Here is a 21,130-nt window from a genome sequence, read left to right on the forward strand (position 1 = left end):
TCACTCTGCAATGGCATTGCAAGTCAAAAATGCTTGATAGTCCTATGAAAAATTATACCATGTTACATTTTCTGCCTCTTATAGAATTTGATCTCTCTCTCTCTCTCTCTCTTTGATAGAGGTAGTAGGTATCTGAGATGACTTGATTTATACTCTTTATACTTTATTTATATTCACTAACAAATACATGGATGAACTAACTAATATGTGGTTTTGTTTCTGAGGGAATTTTAGTTGGATGCACATAAGTTGAATAGAGGAATCTTTCCATGTGTAAAACTTTTCCAGTTTTGTGGTAGAAAGGAGAGCCTGTACTCTGAGTTCTTGCTATGGTATGTTGGAACTAATCTAGCTCAGTCTAAATCAGAACAAATGAATCTATTGTAAGAGGCAATAGATTTGACCTACCAATCAGAAACAACTGTTGGTGTGACAAGTTCTGTATAAAAAAGCCTTTATGCTTCACAGGCTGGATAAAGCAGACAGGAATGAGTTTTCTTTTCTTAGACCAAGAACTTCATTCTGCTATTGGGATTCTGACTGTCTGTAGTATTAGGATGCTTCTCTCTCTGATGTTAATAGGTGGGGTTAACGGATGTTAATATGTTAGAACTGGAGCCTTGTATGCTTTGAGGTAGGCACTGTTTACCTTGTTTCTCAAAAAATGCCTTAAGGTCTAAGAGCAAAAGTGACAATTACTCCAGTACTGTTGAGAACCACCTATAGGAAGTAGTTGCTCCTGCTCATGCACCTAGTGTTCTCCCTGTGTGAGTAAAGAAGCAGGAAAAAGTGTACAAGGAAGTCGACTTTTGCCATATCAGGCTTCCTGTACACAGCTATGAAGTGATATGACAAATTATTTCCAGCGCTTTTCTTCTAGGTCAGCAGCTTCAGAAGTCTTTCCAAACACCCTCAGTCATAATAGCTGTACACCCCAGGCGCCTGCTGTTTCAAAAGCTCCCCTGTATCAATACAACTGTTTTCCTGTGCAGAACTGCTGAACGGGTTTCATCCTGCCTGTGGAGTTCACTCTTTTCAGCTTACGAAGTCAGACGTGAGCTGGAAGTAGCTCTCGATTTGTGTGGTTTACATAACTCCCTCCCGAGTTTCATAAGCAAGGTGAATACATTCGGGTTCAAATACAGTAGGAATAACAGGCTGGGGCACTTTCTTACTTGTCTATGAGAAGTTATTTCCTGAAGAGATGCAAGTTATTTTCCATATGGCTGGCAATCTCTTGCATTTTGTTACCCAGGACACAGTTCACAAGTTATCTGGAGCAGTTTTGTCAGCACCTCAGAAACTCTTCTGGTTTCTCTTCTGCCGGTTTCTGCAGCCTCTTCCGGGGGAGCGCTGAGTACTAGCAAGCATCAGCTGTGGCCTTTCTGCACCACAGCAGCATAGTGCACTGTGTGTCAGGATCCGAGGAGGGCACCATCCTGCAGGGTATTTCAGACTGTTTGAAATCTCTCATGAAAATATTGTCAGTGACTGCCCAGGAAGATGCAGTTTGTGAGTTACCCAGGTTTAACTGGGGCTCTCTCGATAGCGCTGTGTCTCTGTTTGCACCAGTGACTTTAAACACAACTCTATTTTTCAACTTGCTTTTCCTTAGTTTGAAAACTTATTCAGTCACTATTTACACAGCTTTGAACTCTGGGACGGCAATCTTTTACACGGAACACATGTGAACCTCCATAGAAAAGTGAGATGGTGACAACATCAACCCTTTTTATAGTACTGGGATCCAACAGGCATAAAATGGGGCTGTTTGTCAGCAGCTCCTCACTTTAATGGTGATGTAGTCCTAGGCTTGTGAATGTAGTGTAAAGCTGGAGAGAAATGCCATCTGAAAGCTTTTTAACCCACCACTTCTGAATGCCCAGATCTAGGGAAGGGCGTTAAGGAACAGCAAAAGGAATCGGAGAAAGTTGCAAATAGTTTCATTGCCTGTATATAAGAGATGGAACAACTATAGCTACTCCAGCTTTCTGCTGAAATTGAGGTATTGCTGTAAAAGTCACTTTCTTGGATCTAAAATGGAATTTCTGTTTGGAAGAAGTGAGAGCAAGAGCATCAGCCACCTAGATACCCATATGATGACCTTGATTTTCTTCATCCCTGGTAAAAGTCTCTCTGATTTAGGAAGAGCAAGAAATGGAACCTGATTCTCCTGAATTCCAGGCAAGACCATAGCTGTTTGCCTACTAGCTGTGGTGGGATGTGCAGGTGTCTTCTGTTGTTGCCTTTTTTTTTTTTTTTTAATCACTGTTCTATTTCTGTTATTCTTTCCTTGAGGGGAAAAAAAGTAATGAAAGCATGGTTTCCTCTGGAGGAAGAATGGAGGTAGGGGGACAAAAGGAAGGTCCCTTTTCATAGGAGAGGAAAAGCACTTCCTTCTCAGCTCTAATAGTGTCTAAACTAATGGAATATAGCTATTCTGGGTAAGCACGGTCTCAGTATGGTTGGGAAACTTCTAGGAAAAAAATATTTCCTCCTGGAAACATCTGTTTCCAGTATTTTCTGGCTCCTGCTCAAGTCTAGAATTCCTCAGAGATGGTCTCTTATCTACTTCTGTCCTCCCCATCCCAGGAGCCGGGAGAGGCAGAAGGTGCATAGCACAGGAAGGGAAGGCTTTGTCATTCATATCTGTGGTTAACCATATCTGAAAGGTGGCTCAATCTCGGTCTGAGCTGAACTTTGTTTTGGCCGATGGCTCTTATTCTGTCAACACCAATTCCCTCATCTGAGTTCATCTGAGCGATTTGTAGGGGCCTGTACACAGGCACTCTTGTCGGCAGAGAAGAGAAGCTCTCTCAAAGATGAGAAACTTGGCTCTTGCCTCTAGCTGAGAGCAGCAAGTATCAGCAAAGCAGAAAGCTCTCCAGAAGGGCAGTGAGTAACAGGGAGGAGCAGGGGTGACCTGGCACTCAGAGCAGGCCGTTACCTCTGTCCCAGGCTTCCCTGTAGCGTCCTGATAAGCTCGTTTGCCTCTTGAAGCTCCTGCGCTGCTGTACAGACAGCCTACCGCAGCATGGGCTGCACCCTGCGTGCTGCAGCCACGCCAGGTAGGAACACTCTTTGTAGATACTCATGTGTGTAGGATGGTTCAAACAGGAGCTGGCATAGTGTAAAGCAGTAAACAAATGCTGTGCCTTGATGCTTAGCTACTTGGGATCTACCTTGCTGGCGAGCCTGCTGCTCCTAGCATTACCCCAAGGAAATGCTGGTTTGTGCTTGTGTTTTGGTTTGGTTTTTTTCCCACTTGGAGTTTAGTCCCTTTCTCTCTCCCTGGATAGCAATTCCTGGTACACAGCAAAGATGAATATGGAACACAGCGAGTGTCATTAAAAAGAGAGAAATCAGAGCCTTCGTTGATCTAAGCTGAAGCACTAGATGACAGATGAAAGCTATTAAAGCTAGGCCAATTTACATCTGTATTACCGGTGAAATTTAAAATGCTATCTGCTGCCTCTTCCATTCTGCGTAAGTTGTCACATGCATATACCTTGTAAATGGCGATACTACTGGTGTTCTCTCTCTCTTTCTTTTTTTTTTCTGCCTTCTTTCCCCTCATTTGTTCTTAAGTGCTTACCACATGGTTCTCTGCAGTCCTAAGAGCCTAGGCTCTTATGTAGTGACGTTTTACCCCTACTCTGCACTATGAAGAACTGGATGTAAAGAGAGGCCACGGAGTGATGCAGGCTGTGCTGGAGAGATGGCCAGGAGCTGCAAGCGTATGCAGGAGCCATTGAATAGCTGAGAGATTTCTAGCTGTGGGAGTTGAGAGTCTGCACGTGCCAAAGTAGCGAGGTCTTGCTTGAGGAAAACCCATAATAGATATCCCAGGCGCTCTGTTTAATGTCTGGGTTTTCCTGTCTAGTTTGCTTCATTTACTTCAGGCTAAAATAAATGCAAAAAAAAAGCCTTGCTGGGCTTTCAGTAACCACAACCTTGAGCTACTTGTGGTGCTCTAGGGGAGCAATTCCCAATGGGCAAGAACCGCCCTGTAGCCGGAAGTGGCAGGCAGGGCTCAGCCCAGGCTGGCTGCAACGGCATGTCAAGCTAGGGACCGCATATGGCCGGGCCGGGAGTCGTGGTGGTCCTGGTAGGCACCAGCTGGGGTAACCAACCCCCTGTGGAACAGCAGTCAGTCTGGTGCAAGACCAGGTGCTAGAGGCTGCTTTCTCCTGCCCTTGGGTCTGGGTTGACAGCCCTGCTCCCCCAAGGACCACCAGTGGCCACACAGGCTTCAGGCAAATGAGCACCTCCAGTTAAGCTTTTGCTCCCCTTTCTCTCTCCTTGCCCAGCTGCTTTCCTGCCTTCGGGCTGCCCCAGCCATCTCCCCGCAAAGGTGGCACCAGGATGCGCAGAACAGTGACTCCTCTCCCACCTGCCCCAGAGAGGGACACCATGTCCCCTCTGGCAAGTAGCATTTGATGAGTTAATTACTAGCTGTGGTGCATTTGTTCAGCTGTCCTTGGGTGTTCCTCTGAGCTGGTGACAAAGGAAACCAAATAGGAGGTGCTAACAGAGAAGAAAGGGCCTGTGTGCGGCAGGATGCTTTGAAAAGTAGGAATTTAAGGGATGAAAAGGTGGCTCTGGCTACCTTTCTGTAACTCATGTCAATCTCTGGCAATTCTGTGTTTGTAGATTTCATTCCTCCCTCTCCCCATCCTTGTTTACATCAGGTTCATTTGAGCTTTGCACCTTGCACATGAAAGGATCTTCAAAGGTTGACACCCTCTCTGAAGGCTGTGCTTTAAGTTACACATTTAAAAAAAAACAAAAAACAAAAAAACCCTCTTTATGTAAGTGTTCAGATGGATTATCTAACATCTAACAGCTCCAGAGATGTTTAGTGGTTTAAGGTTTCTAGGAGGGTATCAGCTTTATTCAGTAACTTTTTGGTGGGTTTTCCGTATCCAGTTACAAAACCATTGCTCCCCTGTTACTCAAAGCTGCTGCTTTACAGCAGCCAAAACACGCAGTGCATCAAAACTGTTTACATCCTACCTTCTTTCTGAAATGGCAGATATAAGTATGTTTAATAAAATAGTTCTCTACAGTGGGACTTTCCCACCCAAGTTCCTTGGAAAGACCCATTCCCATGACTTTTAAAGGAGCATGGGCCCTCTAAAGTTTTGTACCCAGTTTCTCTTGTAAGAAGAGCTATGCTCAGTTTCTCATCTTGGCAATACATGAAAATTAACATACTAGTCTTACCTTGACTTTAGGTTTGAAGATCCATCTTGTATCTGGTTGCAAAGGCTTTGAAAGCATACCATTGTAGAAGCTGTGACAACCAGCTGAAAGCCTGCCACGAAGTTGTGAGGGAAGACAGCAGATGCTGAGTGCTCTGTCTGTGTACAGGCTAGGGGGCTGCAGCGTGCACAAGGAAACTAATTTTGTTGCAGCTGCTCTATCTGTAACTGAGTCAATGGAGGAAGGGGGAGAGGACCATGTTGTCTCTGACCTGCATGCCACAAATGCACATATTTGCCTTGCCCACTGCATTTGCTGAGCACAGTAGGGATGAGATGGGAGTACCTGTTGGAAACCTGCTTCTGTTCTGTGTGGTAAAGAGACAGGCGCTCCCTGTGCCCTTTCTGCCTCTCGCTATCTGCCCCTCTTATCTGTGGGGGTAGGCCAAACTACTCAAAGTATCAGAGCTGAATATAACTGCTAAATGAGGGAGAAGCTTGCTGCAGTCCTTGAAACCCTATAGCAAACGAGTACTTTGCTAATCTTGGATGGGCTTTGATGTCAATGTCTCAAAAAGCTACAGAAAATCCCTTTTTATTGTAACTGCAATGAAACAGAAAATATCGGAGATGACTCTTTGAGACAGAACAAAAGGCTATAATTGAATTTCCAGGTATCATACTTACACGTGGCACCAAGAAAGAACTTCAGTCTGAAGGGACTTGAAGTCAGAAAAAAGTGTGCAGGGATTTGCAGGATTTTGCCATCACTGATTTATTGAGTATCTTCTATGAAACAGTTTTAAAAAGGGAGGTCAATGTGCCATGAGATGGCCAAAAACAGGAACACATACTCTTCTTGACTCCACTCCTCTTCACAGCTGTTCTGGGCGACTGCACTTTATGAGACTGCTCAGCCGCCTTCTACAGCAGTTCTAGTCCTCTCTTTACTATTCCCCTCCTAAGCCCTGATCCAGGCTGTTGTTAAATTGAACCTAACTTCGGCATGCACAAGCCAGACTGGGCTTGAATGAGACTTTAAATATGTACGTAAGCTCCTGACCCGAAGACTTTGGGTCTTCACAGGTCCCAGCACCTGTAGAAGCTGGTGGGAAGCCTGAGTGCTGCTTCCCTTGAAAAATCAGCATAACTTTGTTGGCTACCTCAAACCTGAACAGGAGGAAGCTATCTTAAAAAAATGTAGTCATTGTCCATTTGAGGGACAGGATCTCGAATGCTGGTGAGATGTGGTTGAGAAAATCTAACTGTAGGCTTCTACTGCTGTCTGCCAAGAAAGGAGCCTTTCCTGTCTTGGCTGTGTAGTTTCACTGCCAGCAGTAAAAGATAAACAGAGCCTTTCCTTGGGCTCTACCCCTCTGGTTGTGCTGTTACTTTTTGGCATCTTGAGGTGTAGAGGTGTAGAGGAGAAGGAGCTGCCACCTAGGACAGAGGAGGTCTTGCTTTTTTTTTTTTTTTTTTTTTACGGAAATACTGCTGTTTGAGTGTGATTTGAGTTTTTATTTTGTTTAAGCAGAATTTCACAGTGGTAGTAGCAGCACAGAGGATCTCAGTGCAACCCCTGGTACTTCTAGGTCTGTCTGTGCTATCTGCTTCACTGTACTGCCAACACCGTCAGGGAAAAACTACTGTTCTGTCTTGCACAGAACAATATGGCTGTCTCAAGCTAGCTACCTGAAAAGCATGTGCTGAATGCCAGTTTTCCAAAATAACAAAGTCCTGCAAACATGTTTCAGGTTTCGAAGACAATGAATGGAAATAGGTCTTGAACTGGAAGAGCATCGGCTCTTTAGAGAGCAAAAGTGTTTTCTGTTTGGTTTGCCCTGAATAGCTCGGAGGACAGGTAACTAATGAGCCAGCGCTCAGATGTGGTCCTTGCTGATAACGCAGCGTCAGCTGCTATGAAGCTGGCTGCTCGCTGAAGTAAGTCAGGCTGTTCGGTTTGTGTCCCAAATGCATGTGTTCACATCAGGAAGCAAAATCAGAACTTGTGCTAATCGGCAGCGTGGCCAGCCATCTGCGTGCATGGGGAGCACGGCGCCAGCTCTGAGCACGTGGGCTGGGAGCAAAGGTGTGCTGGAGGTGGGGAAGCTAGCTCTACTGCTGATGGGGCAGAAAGCGGCAGAGAAGTCAGTCTGGCTCTCAATTTGCTTTAAAGACAGCTGAGGCTTGCTGGAGACATGTTGAGTCAAGTGAAAAGTGAAGCCCTGAATCCAGACTGGGGTGGCCAGTGCAGAGTGGGAGGGGTAGAGCCTTTCTATGGTGAATACACTCCCAGCTAGGACAGCAGGTTATAGCTAGTTGAAACACAGACCTTCTTTCAGGAAGTGATAGTAGTTCGAAAAAGTTTGTTTTGTTCCTATCCAGCATTCCTCAGCCTGAGCCGATGTTTTAGGGCTCGTGGTGTTCATGCAACAGAGGTGAGCAGCTCTGGTTCAGCTGCCAGGCCCCTAGCTGGGCAGCTCTGCTGTCTGCACCTCTGAGTTGCAGGTCTGCGCAAGAAAAAACATTCTGTGTTGGATAAGGAGGTAGGAAATCAGGCCAGAAGTTATGGGCTCCTTACCTTTATTTCAGGTAAGGCTCATTGCAACTGAGGTGTTTGCAGATAATGCTCTAGTCATATCTAGTTAGTAATTCCATCAATGGAAGTTTGGAGAGAGGCTTTGGAGCTGAGCAAATAATATTTCTGACTTATCTTTTTCCAGTGAATATATGGTGTTTCTTTTTTATATGCAACTCTGACTGTTCTCCTAAAATCCAACTGGGAAAATGAGTGAATCATTTTTCATCAGGTTACAAGAATTTCAGAACTTCTCTCCTGGGTTCCTTCAACACTGTTCTGTGTACATCTTAATTTCCTATGGCAGTCCTAATCCTCTTCCCATAGATACCCATGGGAGCCTTGTTACCCACCTCAACTGGAAAAAGAATTCTTTCTCTCCCTCATTATAATTGCTATTAACTGGAATAATTCTTGTCTGTCCCCATCACAGGGGTCATTAACATAATAGGTCAGGGAAAGTGAGCTCTGCCCTTGCCCCTAGAAGGGGTCCCTGCAGAGCAAGGATGAAGTGCCTCGGTTGTGTGAGAAGGAGCTGGCCTAGCTACACGTCCGCTCGGGGAGCGCAGAGACCTGGGGCTATCAGTAAGCGCATCCTTTGCCAGCATTTAAACCCATCCACATCACTCTCCAAGACGTGTGTGTGACAGGCCTGAAATGTCGCTCTGTTGATGTTCTTTAATTGTGTACTCCTGAAGCAGCCTCTGGGGTGAACTGGCACTCGCTTGCTTATTACCTGTATGGTCTCCGTAGGCTCCCTGCAGAGCCAGTGGGCAAAAGAGGCACTGAATTGCACTTGGAACTTGTCCTTCTCCCTTGCGTGTGTAGGGAGCCCAGAGTAACTAGGCACCTAACCTGGGGAAAGCTGCCAGTTTAAACAGTGGTTTCGCTCCTGCAGTGGCATGGCAGAGCACGCTGAAGTCTGATTTTCCACTGTGGCACTAGGAATGCCCAGACTTCAGGTCAGGGTTCAAGTGGAGGAGATGGAAATAAATTTAGTGGAGATACAGGGGCAGTAGAGTTCCCTGACACTTTTTCTAGGAGCAAGTCCCAGTTCCTACAAGGAAAATCCTGGAATAGGTGGGGGACCCAAACTCCCCATAGGAGTTTTGGGTAAGTAAATTAAATGAATGTGGGTCCAGAGGTAGGTGTAGTACAAGCTTGTCTGGGCCTGAGACTCGACGTTGGAAGGTGTTCCAGATGGTGATGCCCCCCAGGGAGATCCAGTCCTTCTGAAAAAGCAGCCCCTTTCCTTTCTGATCCCAGAGGCAGGAGGAGGGAGATCCCAGTTCCTCTTTGCCCATGTGTTTTGTGTTCGCAGTGCCTTGAACTAGCCCTTGCATGAGTAATATGAGGTGGGAGGGAGCGTGAAGACACAGTCCTTCTGCCCTGTTTGGCCAGCTACAACTATTTCTGTTATGGTAGCAGTCCCCATGTGCTGGTCTCACCAGGTGTGTCTGCACATGGTGCTTAGCCTGAGGGGAGCACAGTGCCCATGCCATGTGTGGGACAGAGCTGTTACGATCTGGCTGGTGTTAAAGGCCTGTTCACCCAAAGCCTGTTCTGAATATTTTCTTATGGCCATACAGACTGAAGGGAATGTGAGGCAGAGACTGAGTAAAATGAGCTTCTGTGTCAGGCAGTATATGAACTATAGTCAAACGAGTCTTCATTCCCTTAGTATCAAAAGCATCAAACTTCATTCTGGATAAAGGACTTGGTGATGCTCTTTGGAAAAAATCAGAAAAATGGATTAGAGTAGTATTTGTAGCTCTGCACATGGCCAATACGCAGAGACTGCTAAGAGCCATAAAGATCTGTAATTACATTTGTATGGATTAGACTAATCCATGAACTTGCAACCCGTGGGACCCAGCCGTGTAGGGCTAGAGAAACACAGTATTATCAGACACTGTTTTGTGATGTGCTAGTATGTGTCTTGGGGCTTTTTTCCTTAACCCCAGTAGGACCTCTCTAGTAAGGTACTGCTGCCCTCCAACAGCTTCGGTTCTGGTTGATACTAACTATTTTTTCTTAGTCTGTTGGGAAGTATAGCCTCAGTGATACGTTTGGGAGGCAGGGAAACTTCACCACCTCTTAAACTTGCCTTAAGGGACAGCATAATCTGGAATTTATTTAAATATAATCCAGGAAATTACTTATGCATTCTTACTGTCTTACTGTGCTGTTGGTTATGAAAATGCAAGCGCTCTTTAAAATCACAGATCACTGTTCACATTGTTCACCTTTGAGAATATACTCACCCCATCTTCATCTGTTTGATTTCTAGCATTTGTCCTTCTCTGGTGCTTAATGCTGAAACGTTAGGGAGCCAGTTGCTACAAGGGATGGCTCAGTTCAGGCCACTCGCTCACGTTTCGCTGCTTGAATCTTAGGTCTCCCTCTTAGCTTTGGCAATTGCTGAAATGTCCCTGACATCACTCTTTAAAAAGTTTTATCTGACATAGTCTGCTAACGCCTCTGCTGCAGCAGAGGAAACAGCGTTTCCTATGCTTGTCCAAGCCTTAAAGGGGGCCATTCAGGGAGATGTGACTACTCAAATATTCACCTGCCAAAGGAGGTTGTGGCCAAAATGAAAAACGCTTGGCATCATTAAATAGAACTGAAAGATAAATGTAAAAAATTGTCTACACTAAGGGGCCAAGGCATGGGTTAAAGTAACCGACCTCTTCCATTAAGCTGTGGAGCATCCTCCATACCTACTGAAATGGGGATGCTGGACAGGATCACAATGTGAACATCTAACACGTGTAGTAATGCTTTGTGTCTAACTGGGGAACAGCAGTGAGATTTCACCATCAGCTTGATATTTCTCTGAACTAGATTGTGTATTACAGAGTTTACATTACTAATGTGGATTAAATCCAGCCTGGAGAGGTCACATTCCTGCAGGTTTTGTGACCAGAAAATGTTGGACTCTGTATCTATTCAAAGTGCTTTCTTTAAAGATGTGTTTTTAAAAAAAAAAAAAAAAAGGCAGATGAGTTGTACTGTAGAGTAACCCACCCTGCAAAATCTTTCCAAGAAGTTAAGCATTTGTAGATATCCAAATTAGGAGGAAAAAACACATAAAACACATCTTCCAGCTACAGGGGGCCAGGAAATAGCCATACAGTCAGGGAGGGGGGACCAGGTCTCTCAAAGGCCATTTGGGAACAGCAACAGCTGAAACTCTGATCTCCAGTGTGCCTAGGAATTGCTAACCTCATGTGAATCTGCTTCCTGGCACATAAAGCACTTTAGCCTAAAAAATGCTTCAGCATGTGATGTTGCCATCTGCTATGGGATGGAAGTATTTCCATAGTGGATAATAAAGCAGTTTCAGCATGCTTCCTGGGTTCCTCTGAAAACTTGGATGGGCCTTCTGTACCCTCACCAGGCTACGCAAAGGTCCTTTTTGAGGCCTCAAGGCACATGCTGGCCCTTGAGCTGCTGGGGAGCAAGCCTGGGAGGGCACTGGAGAGCAGCCAGCTGCATGCCAGGGCCATCAGGTGGCTGTGCTTGATGGAAAAGCCCACTGACTCTTCCCCAGTTTCCTATGGGGCTGAGAACCAGCTTCCCATGCAGCTGGAGGGCTGTGGGGGTGGTGTTCCCTCATAATGGCAACTCTTTCTGGTTCCAAGCATGTGGACTGTTGGGGGCTGGGTAGGTACCAGTCTGTTCTTCCTGGCTTACTCTAAGATACTAGCCTCCCTGCCAACTTTTAGAGGTGCTTTCCCAAAATAAAACAGTCCTTCAGTTTTAATCGTATAGTACAGTTGCATCACAGTTAAAAGGAACAGTGTCTATTTGAAGTCAATATTATCCACCACTGAATGGGGAATTAAGAGGAAGTACTAAAACTTCATCAAGTTGTCTGCAAGCTGAAAACAGAGAGGAGAAAATATGGCCTTGAGGGTGAGGATTGGGGAGAACGTAAGGAGAAACCTTATGTTCATGTAGAGCGTTTGCAGAGTCAACTGATATCTGTGGTTCAAAATGGCATGGAAAATACTACTTTGCCAGCACCCCTGGAGATGTGCATCCCGTTCTCTAGTTCAGTGGGGCTTGACAGAGCTGTTACTTGTTCTCCACAGACCATTTGGCGCTGCCACTCGTGATATGGCCACTGACTCAAGGTACGCTCATAGGCTCTGTGACTCTTGCAGAATTACTTTAAAATTGGTTAAGCATCATGCAGTAAATATACTGACACAGATATGGACATGCCAGAACTTTCATTCAGAGGTGTTAAAGTGTGACCTAGCTAAAAAGGATCATTCACCCCAAGTGCTACATGCTTGTCCTGCAAGCATGTCCTTAGGGCATGCGGTAGAGTTTGGAGGGGGTTAACAGAGGAGATAGCTCTCCTAGCTTGGCAGCTTGGGCCCCGCGTGCCACAGGAACGCATATCGAGTCTCTTGCATGCTCGGAAGCAAGCGAGGACATGCGCGCTAATGTGTCTGCGCTCCGGCTACCCTCCACCCCACCCAGGAGAGGAACAATGAACTGCCTGAGAGATGGAAAAGGTGCTCTGAAGACGGCTGCTTCTTGTGTCCCATCCTGCCTGCGGCTGTTGACTAAGCAGACGAGTACTTACTGGTCCAAAGGGTATTTTGAGATGCTGGAAAGATGCCATTTTACTCCCATGCCTCTGTGTGACATGGTAGAGCAGGAGGGAGATGGGCCTGGGATGTGCTGATAGAATGATTTCTAGGGTGGATGTGGCCTTTCCCTTTTTGTCATGGAGGTGTGCAAAACAGGGGGGCCATTTACAATGCAGCAGGTAGTGCTGTCAAGCGCCGCGCAGTCCCAGCTGCTATGTGTAGCTCTGGCTGCTGGATTTGGCCCAGCCTGCAGCTCCCTTGGTGCAGGAGTCACAGGATTTACATTTTAAATAATGAAACATAGATCTACTTCTACCAGCTAATTACTGTGTCAGAATTGTTTAATTAGCCTGTGTCACAATGAAAGTAGGGTCTTGTATTTGCGGATAGGAATGAGTAGTACCAAAGGGCTGACAGGTGAGGAAGGAGGAAAAGACCCAGCAGATTAATTGCAGACCTCGTGCTTTCCAAAGTGGGAATTGCAGGGCATGCCAATGGGTCCTGATTGTCTTGCCCTCATCTAGATAATCCCTGGCCTGATTCATGCATAAAGTGTGGTATGTCTGTCTGTGAGCTGCTGTTACTGTCTCTTGGGATCTGTGCACCTGGGGTACGGGTGTCCTTGCCTGCCCCTCCCAGTGTGATGCTGATGAGAGCCAGCAGGTGGGAATGGCACGCTCTTCACTCATGCCCCTGGATAGCTGGCACGGAGAATCTCTCTGCCACTTTAGTGCAGGGCACCGCTTAGCATCTGCGTGTTATTCACTTTATTGACTGGGTTGGAGGATATGCAAAGAGTGAGCAAGGTCTCTCTGACATGGGGTGCAGCATGGAAATGAACAAGAGATGGGGCCATTTGGACAGCCACTCCCCTAGGCCTGTGTAGAGTAGACAAATGAGGTGGTACCTTTGTTTCTTTTGATTAGCCGCACATTTAGGCACAGATTTTCTTGTGTCTTGTTCAATGAGCCTGAGCGAAGGAGGCCATCTGGCTATTTTATACAGGATTTGCTAGGTCCCTTGAGCTGTGAGGGAGGAAAAAACCATCTTCCTGGTCATGCATAAGGCACAAGATTTGTTCCACACAAAATAATCTGGCACAAATAATGCTGCTGCTAACTCTGGGTGTGCTGGAGATAATGGTTAAACTCCTTACCTCAGCTCCTCTCTTCACCAGGAAGGCAGTTTTTCTCCTTGTTTTCATTAATCTAACCAAATACAGCAGGAAATGGGGCATACACCACCTTCCTTATCCTCATGTTGTCACGCTGCTGATGTAGAGTATGCGCTCGGGACTCATGCTCTGCACTGACGTAGGCAGGCGTAACTGTGAATATATGACTATCTCATAAGAGGGCTGCTAAGACGATGGGTCTGCATCCTCTTGTGGCTGCCAATACCTGGTGAAAATGATGGCTAAAGATGGTGCCTGTTTAGGAAGGAGAAACACCTTGTTCTTCCCAAGTGAACTTCAGCTTTGCTGACTTGCATTTCACCCTCTCATGGTGGTTTAAAATGAGAACTAAATCTTTCATTTCCCTTCTTAAAACAGTTATGCAGTATCATTACCTTAGAATTACTCCCATGTTCTCCACAAATTGGTACTTTGTTTCAGCTGTGGGAGGAAAAATGTTCACAATATTTTTGGGTGAGAGGTAATAAAGAAATCTAAGTAATATATCACTTTCCTTAGCCAGTCCAATGACGGTAGTGCTGTTACTTTAAAGGCATGATGGGTTCTGAGGTCTCACAGGCCTTTGCATAAAGGGATCCATGAAACAAGCTATACTAAACTGCTCTCTTGGGAGAGACCTGCATCACATTTCCAGGCTCATCAGATGAAAAGTATCAGGCTTATTTGTATTTGAGGTAATTTGTAGAAATTCTGCAGTGTTGGGGCTGAGTCTGAAAAGCTGTTTTCTAGTTATTGTAAAAAGAGCAAGTTCCTATCAGCCTCTGAAAGTTTCACATGTCTCTGAGCTGCAAGAGCCACCCTAATGCTACACTTCTGTAATGTTTATATTCTTGAGCAAAATTTCAGTAACAAATGTTGTCATTCTTGTTTTTTTTTTTATTTTTATTTTTTCTTACAAGCAAGAAACAGATGAAGTAAGAGCAGACTCACTGTTTTAGACCGGTTTCCAAAGAGAGGGTGACACATGAGGAGCTCTGGCAGAGTTCAGACATTACAGGGAAACGGTGCTGGCAGACATGAGGAATCTTTATCTGGATGACATCTTAGGTCAAGTTTCTTTAAGCAGCTCAGCTGTACTCCAAAACGGGCAGTTACCTACTCCTTGTGCTTAAATCTTATGTTCTGATCAGTCCTACTTGTAAAGATGCAATTGCAGAAACAAAATGCACTTACTGGCTGCAATTACAAGAATCCTGTGCAAGTATCTGTCTGATCTCAGGTTTTCCTAACATCTTAACAGAGTTTGAGAGCCATATCAGTGGTCTGCCTCTTCCCTCAGTTTTTCTACAGACATCACTTGTGATTGTCCCAGGAGACCTCTGCATGATCCTGAACGCTGTAATGTTCCCTCCAGCAAAAACTCTTAAAGGATTACTTTGACTTGTGATTAAAGGTAGCAGGGAATACTTGGCAGATCTGAGACTTTCAACAAAGCGGTGCAATTTTCTTCCTGGCCGCCTTTTTTCTTTCTTCCTTTCATTTAGTTATTTATGTTTGAAAGTTGTCTGAGTGCCTACCAGGCTTGGGAGGACAGCTTGGTTTTGGTTCAAGATTCAATGTTTATCCAAGGTGGTGAGAGCGGAGAGGAAATAGATGTAGGAGATGCTTTTCCTTTGAATCTCACTGGTATAAATTCCTGTAACACTTCACCTGCTAGAGAGTGTATATCTGCCAGGACAAAATCTGAAGAAGGAGATAAGGTCTCAGGAGGTCATCAGCAGCTGGAAAGACTAGCCAAAAATCAGTGTCTGGCCCTCAGTGAGCCACAAGGCTGCAGGGAGGCTGCTGGACTTGGCACCTGCTGAAATGCAATCCACTTCCCCCCCCACCACCACGCCACCTCAAGAACTGCTCCAGGGTGGTGATGTTCCTCCATGTGAACGGTAGTAAAATAGAGGTTGTAAAATCCTTCTTCTACCCAGAAAGAGGGTGGAGGGCATTCTACCATCTCCTGGTGAGACTTGATGCTAGCACAGTAACCTCCCAGGCTAAGGCCGGAGGTTGAAATACTTGTGTTAGACTTTGTTCTTGAGGTTCCCGCTAGAGGAATTTTTTTACTCTGCGTGAGAATTAAGGCATACTTAGAGATATACTGAGAGAGTTTTGCAAGAGCCCATGGTTGAAATGTTGTTACCAAGTCATAAGAAAAGACTTGGCCTCTAATGGGTGCTGAATTTTGCAGTTTGTGTAGTCACATAGAGCCTATACCCTTTCCTGTGTCATGTGCTTCATGGAGGATGTCTCATGAACTTCATTCCTCTGAATTAGCTCAGTGTTACACAAAACTCTACCAAGATGCAGAAGGCCATGGTTGGTTTGTTTGTTTGTTTTTTCTTGTACCTCAGGCCTCCCTGAAGCACTGTGCATGTTTTCAAATCCAATCTAGTGTCTCAAGAGATGTAGACCAAAAAAGGTGCAAAATGAATAGCCTAGGGCAGGTGCACAGTGCACCACTGCAGGGGGAGTTCCCACAGACTGGCTGAGCGACCTGACTGTCAGCTGGTGAGTATTGAGTTTGGCAGGAATAAAGAGGTGCTTGTATTTCCTTCCAGCATCAGTGAAGAGACGTTTACTAAAAAGCTCAGTATGGACAATCTTGCCAACATGCAGTGATTTTTAGAGTAAGAACAGTAGTAACATTTACCAGAGACTCTGTCTGATTCACCTCTCCACAATCTCGATGTACTTAAAAGCCCTGAGAACAGAAGCTTCTGCCCGTCCTTCAGTCAGGACAGTGCCTGGCAGCGCTATTAAATATTCAAGATACCTGGTAGGCAATTCCAAACTAGAAGAGGTTCAACTCTCTGCTTTTTCTAAAGTTTTTCACAAATAGCAACTAAGATCCACAATAATCATGCAAGACTGCTATATCAATTCTAGACTGGTAAAATGCTGTACAAAAAGCCTGTAACCATACAGATGAGCTTCGGTAGGGCCAGAAAGAGAACTAGAATATCCTTGACTCTTGAACTTGTCTCTAATCTATCTCAAGGCAGATGAGTTTGCTTTGCCTTGGCAAAGATAGAAGAGAAGTTGTGTAAACATATTATTGTAGTGTCAAGCTTAAGCCAATATCCCATCTGAGAGGCTAAGTTCAGGAGCTGGGATCTGTGCCATGCTGATAGGGTCATAAAGCCCTTCTTCTCAGGGAACCACAGGAGCACGCTTGTGCCTGCCCAAGATGTACTTCCTTCCTCCAGCTTCAAGTGGTGGAACTAAACTTTCCTGCCCATCTGGTAGTGTTTTGACAGGTGGGTTTTTTTTTTTTTTTTTAGTGATAGGGCAGGATAAAGATTTGTAGAAGCTCTGGGCATGCAGTTAGAGGACAATGGCCCCTCCAGTCCTCTGCTCTGAGCCTGGCTGGTCTTGACTTCAACGTAAAGCAGATGCTTGTGATGTTGAGCTGAAAATAGCTTTCTCTGAGCAGACCTCCGGGGATCCTTAATCCCTCATAGGCATGCCCATCTCCTCTGAGCATCGGGCTTGCAGGAGGCTTTGACTCAAAGGAATCAGAGTCTATTATCTGGGCTCTGTGTGTTTCTCTGGGACTGCATGTGTCTGTGGGTATGCATGTGAGCACATGTGCAAAGCTCATGGGTGAGGACTGCCACAGCCAGCCGCACCTTGGAGTTGAAATGCCAACCCGCTGCAGAGGGAGGATGTTATGCAGGGAGATAAAAGAGCAGAACTGAACTTAAAAGAAGACTAGGAGTGGGGAAAATCCTTGAATTCCATTATGAAGTTTGCTCCTTTCTTCCAAATCTGTGCACCATTTAGGATATGCATAAGCCATGTGTTAAAGGGATGAATGAGGGGTGTACGTGTCTGTTTGGGCCTCTGTCCAGGGGTGGGTTGATGGAAGGGAAGGATAAGCACTATGGGAGCTTGTGAGCATGAGCTATTAGGAGACTTTCCTTAAGTGGAGGACTGTCCATATACAAGAGTCATGCCCATTTTCTCCTATTGATTCAATTACTAGAGCTAAATATCAGCTCCCATAATAAATGGCCCAGTAACCACAAATAGCTCTACAGGCAAAACCTGATACCTACCAACATCCTTTGCTAAAGATAAGCCAGTACTGTTACCAATTTATAGGGAAAGTGATTAAAGAAATCCCTGAATGGTCATCTCCCTGGCCTCAATATATCTTCTGGGAAGAACTGTCTAAAGACCAAGAACTAAGGCTGCAGAAAAGGAGACATTAACCAGGCCTGGTGATTCATTTGTCTTTTAGGAGACAGTGTTGCTGCTTCCTTTTTTTTCCACTACATAAGTTCTTCTTTATTTTAATGGGACTATTAAGCACTGACATTCAAGCGGACCCAATCAATATTACATTTACAATTCAAGATAATAAGAAACACACAGAAGGATGAAGGAAAGAAAGCAGGTGATGCCTTAGCGTTCCCAAGTCGTAAGTAGGGAGCATTAATGTGCTGGGTGAGCTGCTCCATGTAGCTGTCTACCACTTGCAGTGCTAGGCGGAAGTTTCAAGGAGAGTTAGGGGTTCAGTACAGCTGTAGCATGTATTCACTCAGAGAATTTGGGGCACTTGATTAGAAACTTTTCTTCTTTACCTTCTTATCGGGATTAATGGAGAGAGACTGGCTTCACTTGCAACAGCTCATTACAGATAATTAGCAATGGCAAAGCACGTAGGGCTGCAAGAGGCAGGTTGTTCTTTTCACTTTCCTTCTTGTTTAATGAAAACAACCGGCAATAAACTGACCAAATACCAGCACCCCGAGCCTATATAGACAGTGCTTGATTGCTACCGTACTGTTGGGTTTCTTTGGGCTCTCTTCCCTTGCAGAGGACACTTCAATTGCCTTGATGTGCAATGCTGCAAGTGGTACGGCTATGCTGCTTCCCAGGCTGCAGCGTAGTGCAAGCTCTGCTGCGCTGCCTGGGCTCGTCAGCTACCAAATCCTACACCTGCCTCATCGTGTCCTGCTTGGCACTGTACTGTGAAATGTGTCCACATCCCAGTTCAACCTGTCCTCTCCTGGGAGGGAGGAAATCTGGCTTGAAACCTTGCTGCCCAAGGAGGCAACCAAACCCCAGCTCTCACACTGCTGATCCTCGTGTTTTCGTATCCACCCTCTGGTCCAGCACTTCCCTCTGTGAGTGGCAGTGGTGTGTGCGTGTAGTCGCACCATCCCTGGCTCTGAAGTGCTGTCGCGGTGGTGCAGACTGGACCCCGTGTGGCACTTCTGCCCTGGGTTTCTGGAGAGCTATGTTTCAGAGACACTTTCTTAGCCTTCCTCAGTGGGGCTAAATCGATATAAGTGTCCTGGGTTGGTGATGTGGGTTGATTTGAGTGGTGATATGCAATGGCAAGACAGTATTTTCAGCCTGCCATTGCAGGGAGTGTGCTATTGTATGGAGGGCCAGGGTATTCCCAGCAGCCTGCCAGGGCAACACAGGCTGCGGGTCTCCTCGCTGCTGTCTGTGGGACAGCTGTGTCAGCATCTTCATACCTGCTCCTGCCCAGTCAGGCTTCTGAACCATTTTGTAACAGCTTCAATCATGGCATCTCAGGAAAGATTTATGATAAGTCCTTTCTTAATGTTAATTTTCTCTTGCTTGTACTCACTTGCCCTTTCAAGTTCTGGATAAAATCACAAGAGCAGGTAAATAAGCTTTTCCGATATGCAGCCATCCAGATGTCCTGTCTTATAACTCCATCACTACCGCTACAGAACAGTTTACCACAGCACTATTTCTTACTGTTCGCTTGTTTTTTCAGCCATTCAGAAAAATTCTTATATTTAATGATCAAAGCACTGTGACAATTCCCTCGTGACATACACACAACGCAGGCTGTAAGAACCTGCGCAGGGGTGGTTTGTGAATCAAATGTGCAACATCTAGCAGGTAGGAAGGCTCATTTTCACACTTTATGAAAAAAGTCCAAGCCTGTTTGGACTTTTCCAAGCTTGAATGGTCAATTATGCTTCCTACTAGAAATACCTTTTTATTTATTTATTTTCATTAACATGAATATTTTCTATTAGTCTTCGTATAGTGGATCTCATCATGCAACGTTCTGCTAGATGAAAGGGCCATTAGGCAGCAGAAATATTCCCCAAGTAAATACTTAAGGCCACGAGCAAGTCACTTCTTGATCTGTAGGTGGCTAAGTTTTGAGCTTTGCTGGTCTTTTGTTATAAGGTAAGTTTTTCCTAACCTCCAGCTGTTCTTGTAGCTCTCTTCCTAAGTCGTCCACCTTTACTTTGTGTGAACAGCAGAGTTGGCAGTGCTGGTAAGGTCTTGCTGTAGATTGTAACCCCATGTTCTTAGTCTTGAACTTACTTAAGTGGAGAAATATCTTTTAGTCAATTATTGAGCAGCTGTTCCAGGAAGTCACGTTGAAGCTACTGTAAACTCCTGAACGGTATGAGAGTAAAGTAGTAAGTTGTGATCCAAAGTAATTGGGTAATAGCTAAGAACAAGTAACTCTCATTGATTGCCCTTACTGCATTTGTCGGGGAGAAAGGAAATAATCCCAGTCCTTTAAATTTCAGGCCTCACCTCATGGAGGATGTATAGGAAGTGGCTTGAAAATACCATGTAAAGCAAAACCACAGGAAAAGAGAATTTTCTGGAAGAGTACAGAAATAGTAAGAAGGATGGTTGTTTGCTTCCCCCTGCTAAGGTGTAGAATAGGTTGGCCTGGATATCACTAAACCTATCAATGCAACACTGATGCCAAGCATAGTCCTGGAGAAACTCGTATGCACAGATCTATAACCAGCTCCAGGTTGCTGCTCATGAATCTTGCATTGCGGTTGCTAGCACTAGAAAGACTGCCAACGAGCACAAAGTAGCTACCTGTGTGTAACTGTGCTAGTTATGTGCAACAGCTGATTACGCTTCACAACAGTGCTCATGAGCTGAGGCACGTATATGGAGAGGCAGATTGCAGACAGCCTTGGTTGGTTTTTGCCTTCCTAAGCTTTGCAATTCCAGCACTGGGAAGTTGGCATCAAACGCTTAAGTTTTGGGAGTGAGCTGATATTCTTACTATTTTGTGCCCACTTAGCAAGTTAACCCTGAGGGGCTCCTCTTTAGTGTTTCAGATTTTTCATTGTCCGAGAAGTAATAACGCTGAGGTTGTTTTCTTCCCCTTGTAAACTGGATTGTCGTTGTGCCAAGTTCTTTTAATTTTCCAATTCTCCCATGTGATCTATCATGTGTTACCTAGCTATGCCCATGATTACTTTCCTATTAGCGCTCTTTTTAACTTTGTAGTCCTGTATCGCTGCTTGGTATCATCATAAACTTCTTGTCCAACTTTGCAGGCCATTTTAAGAACAACTATCCTAATGACATTTTCACCTCAACTGTGTCTTTGCCAGTGCTCCAACACACATCCACACACACGTCTCCTTATAGACAAGGCGACAAGAAGGGAGTGACTGAATACCAAACATTAAAAACATGGACGTTTCCTTGGTCACACAACTCCAGATGCTCTTTTCCTAGGCTTCGTACTTAAGGCTTCATTAGAAATTTGAGAGAAATGCTTTACTGTGGCTGC

This window comes from Struthio camelus, chromosome 3 (assembly GCF_040807025.1).
Source record: "Struthio camelus isolate bStrCam1 chromosome 3, bStrCam1.hap1, whole genome shotgun sequence".
Taxonomy (NCBI): Eukaryota; Metazoa; Chordata; class Aves; order Struthioniformes; family Struthionidae; genus Struthio; species Struthio camelus.